Source organism: Betta splendens, chromosome 6 (assembly GCF_900634795.4).
Source record: "Betta splendens chromosome 6, fBetSpl5.4, whole genome shotgun sequence".
NCBI classification, from domain to species: domain Eukaryota; kingdom Metazoa; phylum Chordata; class Actinopteri; order Anabantiformes; family Osphronemidae; genus Betta; species Betta splendens.
In genome coordinates this window covers 5,317,698-5,325,054 of record NC_040886.2, presented here as the reverse complement: position 1 = coordinate 5,325,054, position 7,357 = coordinate 5,317,698, and positions in this window count along the sequence as shown.

Here is a 7,357-nt window from a genome sequence, read left to right as displayed (position 1 = left end):
CAAAGCCCTGTTCTTTAATTATTTGCAGTAATAAACCCCAAAACAAACACATTTTAATTCAGTTTGGCAACAGGACAAACAGAATTTCATATAGTCGGTGCTATATAATTAAAATTGAATTGAACTGAACTAATTAAAACTTCAATAAGTTCCATCCTGTGACTCCTAGAACTATGAGTTATGACTTAAAATGGCAACTTAACAATAAAAATACTGTGGATTTACACTTAAGACAGACAGATTGTGATCAGTGACAGTATTAGTAAGGAAGGAATGCATTAATATTCACTCTTTGTGAGCCACAAGCTTTGATAGAATGTGTGTTTGCTGGTGACCTGTCCAGGGTGAGCCTTGTCTCCTGACTCCAGCATTTCCACGACCCCAGGATGTCCAGGAGCCTTGTTGTGGAAATTTGTAGACCTAAGTGTATTAAGTGATTAAGATAAGTGTATTAACTCATTAAGATTAAAAAAAACAGTTAGATGGTAAATTAGGCCTGGGACGGTCCCCGCAAAGCCACCACACATCAGACAAAACCTTTTCCTGTCGGGCTAAGGAGGTGGAGAACGGAGCAACATGAGGCATTACCTATGTAATATGTGTAAGAGGGTAAAGGCACAGTGTCAGGATCAGTTGGAACAGCAAACTGGAACACGATATTCTAGGGATCAAGCCCATGTGCGTTGGAGATGTCCCACGTTAGATGACAATTGGGAAAATGACCTATGTCTATTCCTCCACTGAGGCTAGAAGTGAAACACTCAAACAGACACGTAGTGCATACGGTGTAGTACGAGGGAGCGTCAGGCTCCTTCTCCATCACCTTGATGCCAGTTACCTCAATTCTCTCGTGTGTTATCGGATTGAACATCTTCATCCCACTGCCTAAAGTGTGTACGGCTCGCATGCAGCAAGTTGGATTGCATCTTGGAACACTGGGGTCTACAGTATTGATTCCTTAACTGCCGTTCGTTGTAACATTCACTGCTATTGAAAGGAATGGGCACAGCTGTAAGATCGGGTCTAGCGACTGCACATGCTACGCACGACTGGTTTATGAGGGACTTAGATGTACCTGATGTATGCTAGCCATAAGTTTCCTGTACGGTTCTGCTTCAGGTCATTTTGGGCAAGCTGCCATGCCTTCAGATCTCTAATTTCACGTTTAGGTCTGTATCGAAAAAAGTATAGTGGGCTGACCAAAATGCCAGAGTGACAGCACACATTGCTGCTATGGGTGCAGCTGTGAATAAAGTAATTATAAGCAAAACAATTTTCTTATCAAAAGTAGTGTATAAAATTAAATAAAAACATGCATGTATATTAATACAATCAAAGTGATAACAAGAGTAAGAAAAGTTGAAGCCCAACACGACAGTGTCACAATCGATGTCTCGTAACAATCTGCTTCATCCTGTTGAACAGTAGCGTTAGATTGTTTCCAACCTGTGTGTTGATGCATTGACAGTTCGTTGGAGTTCTTCAGGTTGTGATCAGCTGATCACAGAGACACTTGGGATTTGTTATCACCACCAGGTTTCCTCCCAATGTCGTCTGTGTCACTGTCACTCCCGTGATGTGAAGAGTCTACACGTCGTTCATTGTCTGCAACTCAAGGCTGCTCGTGTGTGTGTTTTCCCAGGAGCGTATGTGTAGATGTTGGTCTGATTGGTCTTTAAATCACCGGCGCAGCTTCAGGCGGTGCTTGGCTCACACCTTTAGCTGAACGGTCAACGCAGCCTCGCCTCAGTGCGTGTGTGTGTGAGCACAGCGAGTATCGTCCTTCTCACTCCTCTTCACTTCTGGTGAAGTTTTTTTTGCAGTGTAGACGAAGGGTCGTCTGTTGGGTCGACCCAACTGCGACTTGGACCCAGTAGTGGATCCAAGTCGCTCTCTCTGTGACCTTCACAGCCGTGTGGGTCATCAAAATTCTAGTCTCAATTTCAGGGTGGAGTCCCAACATATGAGGTCTACCAAACAAGATTTCACATTGGCTGAGGTTTGTTCTCGCCCTTCTTCTCATTCTCATGTACGAGAGCATGATGGGAGGATCCTGAGTCCATTTAAGACCAGTCTCTGAGCAGCACTTGGCCAGTTTGTTTTTCCATTCCAGTGCCATTCTCTCTCTCAACCCCCCTTCCGCTCTGGGGGTGATAAGAGCAGTGCTTTCTGATGTCGATGTCCAGAAATTTTCCTACTTCCTCTAGGACTTGGTGTGCAAAATGTGAGCCATTGTCACTGCTGATTTGAGCTGGAATTCCCCACTTGGGAATTATCTCTGTCAAGAGTGCTTTAGTGACTACATGGCTGTTAGCATGTTTAGCTGGGAAGGCCTCCACCCATTTTGACCATATCAACAATCACTAAACAATACTTTGAGCTGCCAGTGGTTTGGCAACCATCTTACCTGGATTGTGCTGAGCACATGTCATGCATGATCCACAGTATTTTTGCACATAAATTGAAAATCCCTTTGTGTACCAATTTTTTGTGAGAGCTTCTAACATCCCCCCTTTCAACGCATGGTCTAGACCGTGCGTCAGCTTCGCAAAGTGAGGGAAGAAGTGTTTCGGTAGGCATGGTTTGCCATTGGGCCCTCACCAAACGCCATGGCTACTGGTGGTCGTCAGCCAGAGCCTGCGTTCCTGTGGGGTGGAGAATGTCTGAAGATCAGGAAGAGATGAGGGAGGAGAGGGAGGGAGGGTTGGAGGGAGGATAAAAGACAGGGATCAGAGGGGAGGGGAAGCAAGGAAGCTGCCTTTGCGGCCGCATCTGCGCCCGCGTTCTAAGCTGCAATGGGGTCAGTGCCCCCCGTGTGTGCAGGGCGCTTACAAACAGCAATAGCTGTAGGTAACAGAGTAGCGTCCAGCAAATCAGCAACCTTATCATGATGTAAGATAGGTCTGCTATCAGACTTTAAAACCTTTCTGTGCTTCCACAGAGCACCAAAGTCATGTGTGATGACAAAAGCATATCTGGAGTCTGTGTAGATGGTAACAGACTTTCCTTCTGCTAGTTTATAGGCTTCAGGCAATGCGATCAACTCCGCAGCCTGAGCAGAGTAGTGGCCTGGTAAAGCCACAGACTTCACGGTATGAGAAGTCCAGACTGCATAACCAACCTGAGATTTCCCAGTACCAGAGTCCCTGGAGGCAGAGCCATCAACAAAAAGGACAAGATCAGAGTTAGGTATTGGAACTTCAGACAAATCTGGGCATGGAGTGCAAACCTGGTACAGAATTGAAACAAAGTTGTGAAGCTCCCCATCGTCAGGGCCTGGAAGAAGAGTGGCTGGATTTAGCACATTGCACCTCTTGATAGTAATGTTCAGCATGTTGAGTAAGGTGGTGTTGTATCTAAGCCATCGGGCTGTAGAAAAATGTGAAGTTTTCTGTTGAAAAGGATCAAAGACACAGCATGAGGAACCAACAAGGTGACGTCAGAGTAGGCAACTATGCCACATAAAGACAGCGCGGCTTTCTCTGGCGCAGCCACTGCTCGTAAACACCGTGGGAGTCCAGCAGCGAATGGGTCAAGCTTAGCAGAAAAATAGGCTCCAGGGCGTAACCGACATCCGTGATCCTGCAGAAGAACAGAGGTCATACAACCTGATTTTTTATCCACTGTCTGGGTGAAAGGTCACATAGGGTCAGGCAGACCCAAAGTAGGAGTCGACTGAAGAGCAAGTTTGAGGTCAGTGAACGTTGTTCAGCCTCAGACGTCCATGTGAGAGAAGAAGTAGACGATGAAGGCGTCTGCATCAGAACCCTGAGTGGGGCTTCCAAGACGGCGCAATTAGGAATTAAATTCCTGCAATAAGAACACATGCCTAGAAAGGACATAAGCTATTTATATGTGCATGGTTTAGGCAAGTTATGAATCGCTTCAACTCTTTTAGATGAAATGTATTTCCCTACGGCGGTAATGATGTGACCTAGGAACATAACCTTTGTTTGTACAAACTATAATTTAGACAGGCTCGCATCATGGCCTGCAGCATGCAGGTGTTTGAGCAGCTTGATCGTGTCTGCTGTGCAAGTTTCCTGATCCTCACTGCAGATCATCAAGTCGTCAACGTACTGCAGCAGGGCGGTGCCTGGGGACAAAACAAGATGATCCAAGCTATCTTTTAGTGCCATATTGTAGATCGTGGGACTTTCTGAATATTCCTGACACAATCTTGTAAATGTTTACGATTTTCCATTAAATTCAAAGGCAAACCAGAACTGGCTGTTTTCATGACACACAGGCACACTGAAAAAAGCATTGGACAAATCGAAATCTTAGGTGGAACCTGAGAGAGAATTGGGTAAGGGTTCGGTATCGTAGGCGCGCGTGGTTGGACCAGCGCATTTACTGCTTGCAGATCCTGGAAAAACCTCCATTCTGTTGGCTGTCCTTTGTCTCTGATTTTCTTAACGGGGAAGAGTGGAGTCCTCACGGGAGAGTTGTCGCATGGGACGATGACTCCTGCTTTCAAAAGAGAATGAGCACGAGGGCCTCAGTTATAGGCCCTGCTCTCAGCGTCAAAGCTTCCACTCAGTTTAGGTGGATTGGAAAACGTAGAAGATCTTATTACTGAATTTGTTGCACCTGAATCAACCAAAAACAACATACTTTCACCTTGAATGGTTAAAGTAAACTCAGGAAAATGTTTAAACCCATCAGACTGCAAGGTCATACAGCAGATGTCATTATGCTGTTTGTTACCATTGACCAAATCACTCTGAAATGCTTCGAGCAAAAAGTGAGTCTTCATTGCAAGCAGATAGGAATGAATTTGAATCAATGGAGCATGTATGTGTGAGCATATGTTTGTGTGTCTGTGCGGGACCGTCTACGTAATCATGTGAAAGGAAGTCTTCACTGGGCCGCTCCCCTAGTCAGTCTGATGAGAGGGGTGGAGCCTGACATAGCAAAGGGCAGTTCTTCTTTCCATGTCCTGGTTTGACGCAGAAATGGTAAATATTCCCTGGATTTGTCTGGTGAGATCAGACAAACATGCATCTTCCTTCCATCCGGTGTATGACTGTTTGAAAGCCTCTGAAACTTCAGAGAGTAAGCGTTTTATCACAAGTTCACACAGGTGGCTCTCATACATTGAACAAACAGGCCCTCCCATTCCCTCCGCGGGAGGTTGAACCGGGTGTGTTGTATGCGGTGACCTTCAGCGATGATCATGTTCGAGAAGCCAAAAATGTGGTGGAAATTTATAATAAAAAGCAGATGAGAGAGTTGTTTTTTTGTGAAATTTATTTTAATAACAGAGAAAAAATAAAAGCTAATGGGAAAAGCAAATCAGAAGCTTCAGGAGAAGCTGCAGAACCTGAACAGAACCCACCCACATACGAGGAACATGAGAAGCCCGCACAGAAAGGCTCCTGCTGAACCCAGATCCTTCCAGCTGTGAACACCACACAGTCAGTTCACATCAACACAAAGTCCAGTTACACACTTGCATTTCTCACTGATGTTTGTGAAGCACTTGCAGAAATGTCTAGTGTTGGTTGGTTTCAATTCGTTCAATCATATTTCCTTAAAATTAAAATGTGATGTCTCATTCCGTCAATAGAACGTTTTCTGTGCGTTTCTATAAACGTGTCCAGAACCTGAGTTGGACTCTGGGTTTAGCTCTGAGGTCCAACCCGTCACATCTGACACAACTGTACCTGAGCTGGAACGATCCGCAGGATTCAGGAGTGAAGCATCTGTGTGGTTTTCTGGAGAGTCTTCACTGTCAACTGGAGTCTCTGAGGTCAGACTCCATGTTTTAGTTCTGTGTGAGCTTAATGTGATGTGAACTGTAGCAGGTTTATCACGAGGTCAAATCACCTTCAGTACTGATTACATTCAACTGTTCAATAACTGAAAGGAAGGAAGTAAAAAAAAATCAGTAAGTATTGACTATGGTTTAAAAAAAATGCAATTTAAATGTTTGAAGATGTTTGATTGTGACTGAACTGACTCAGACTAAATAAAGACACTTGTATAAAGCAGCTACAGAGAATCTGCTTGGGGCAAATAGAAGCAGGAGAGAATCAGCAGCAGCTTCAGAACCGGACACACGGAACTAAATAGTTGAGTGAAGTTCATTAATGATCATCACACACCACAGACAGCACAGGATGATGTTTGATTAGAGGAGGAGCAGAGAAGAGGAAATGAATCCTAGCAGCATCACAGAACCACCATCACCTGCAGCAGGAAGCACAGCTGTTCCAGAGGAGTGAAGGTCAAAGGTTACTGACAGCTTGGATGCTATGGAGACACTTTGGTCCACACTAAACATGTGTGGAGTCAGTGTCTCTGCTGGTGACGAAGCCTGAGGTTCTCTGGTTTTTATCTAGTAGTATATATATAGTTTAGACAGAAACATTTCAGTCAGGATCATGTTGTTGGTTCTGTCTCCATCAAGACGACATGGAACAAACCAGTGAATCACAATAAAGACACAAAGATGTTGATGAAAAAAGCATGATGACACCATGACACACTGAATGCTTTCAACTAACTCTTTGTTTTCTGCTGTTTCATCCTTGATTCTTTTTTCAGACTGAGTGGCTGCAGTTTGTCAGAGATCAGCTGTGATTCTCTGGCCTCAGCTCTGAAATCCAACCCATCACATCTGACACAACTGGACCTGAGGGAGAACAACCTGCAGGATTCATCAGTGAAGCCCCTTCGTGACCTGCAGCAGCGTCCAGACTGTCGACTGCAGACCTCTGAGGTCAGTAGAGGTTGGAGTCAGTCTGTATTGGACTAAACCCAGTTAGTGTCACAGCAGAATTCCAGTGTTCCCAGTAAAGCTCCAGTGAGACAGTGGTCGTCACTCATCAAAGTGTCGTAGCATCAACACTAACTACTGATCAGGTTCATGTGTCACAGCTCTGAGATCAGTCTGGCTGATAGAACCATGGTTCCATGTAGTGACCATGTGGTGCTGGTCCAGAGCAGAACCTCTGCTGAAGTCCAGTCATCACATCTGTGTCTGTGTCATTCTGTCATTAGTTTGCTCCAAAGCTTCTCATGTTTCAGTGTCAGCTGATGTTTCAAAGCAGAGGAGATGTTGGTCACCATACAGCGACTCTGTCTGTAATGGACCAACAGGAAGTCGTCTCTGAAGCCATGACTCAGCAGTTTGTTTCACTGTGGACTGGAGTGAAATGTGCAGAGTCAGCAGACTTGATGCTTCAGTCTAGACATTAAGATGAGGTGAAAGGAAGCTGCTCCACTTCTGCTCTGAACACGACTGAAGTCCTGCTGCTCTTTGTCCTGGATGTGACAGATGATGAGGGGAGTATCTGTAGAAATTCACTGATCTGCTCTCTGCTCTCTCATTCTCTCTGCAGGTGCAGGT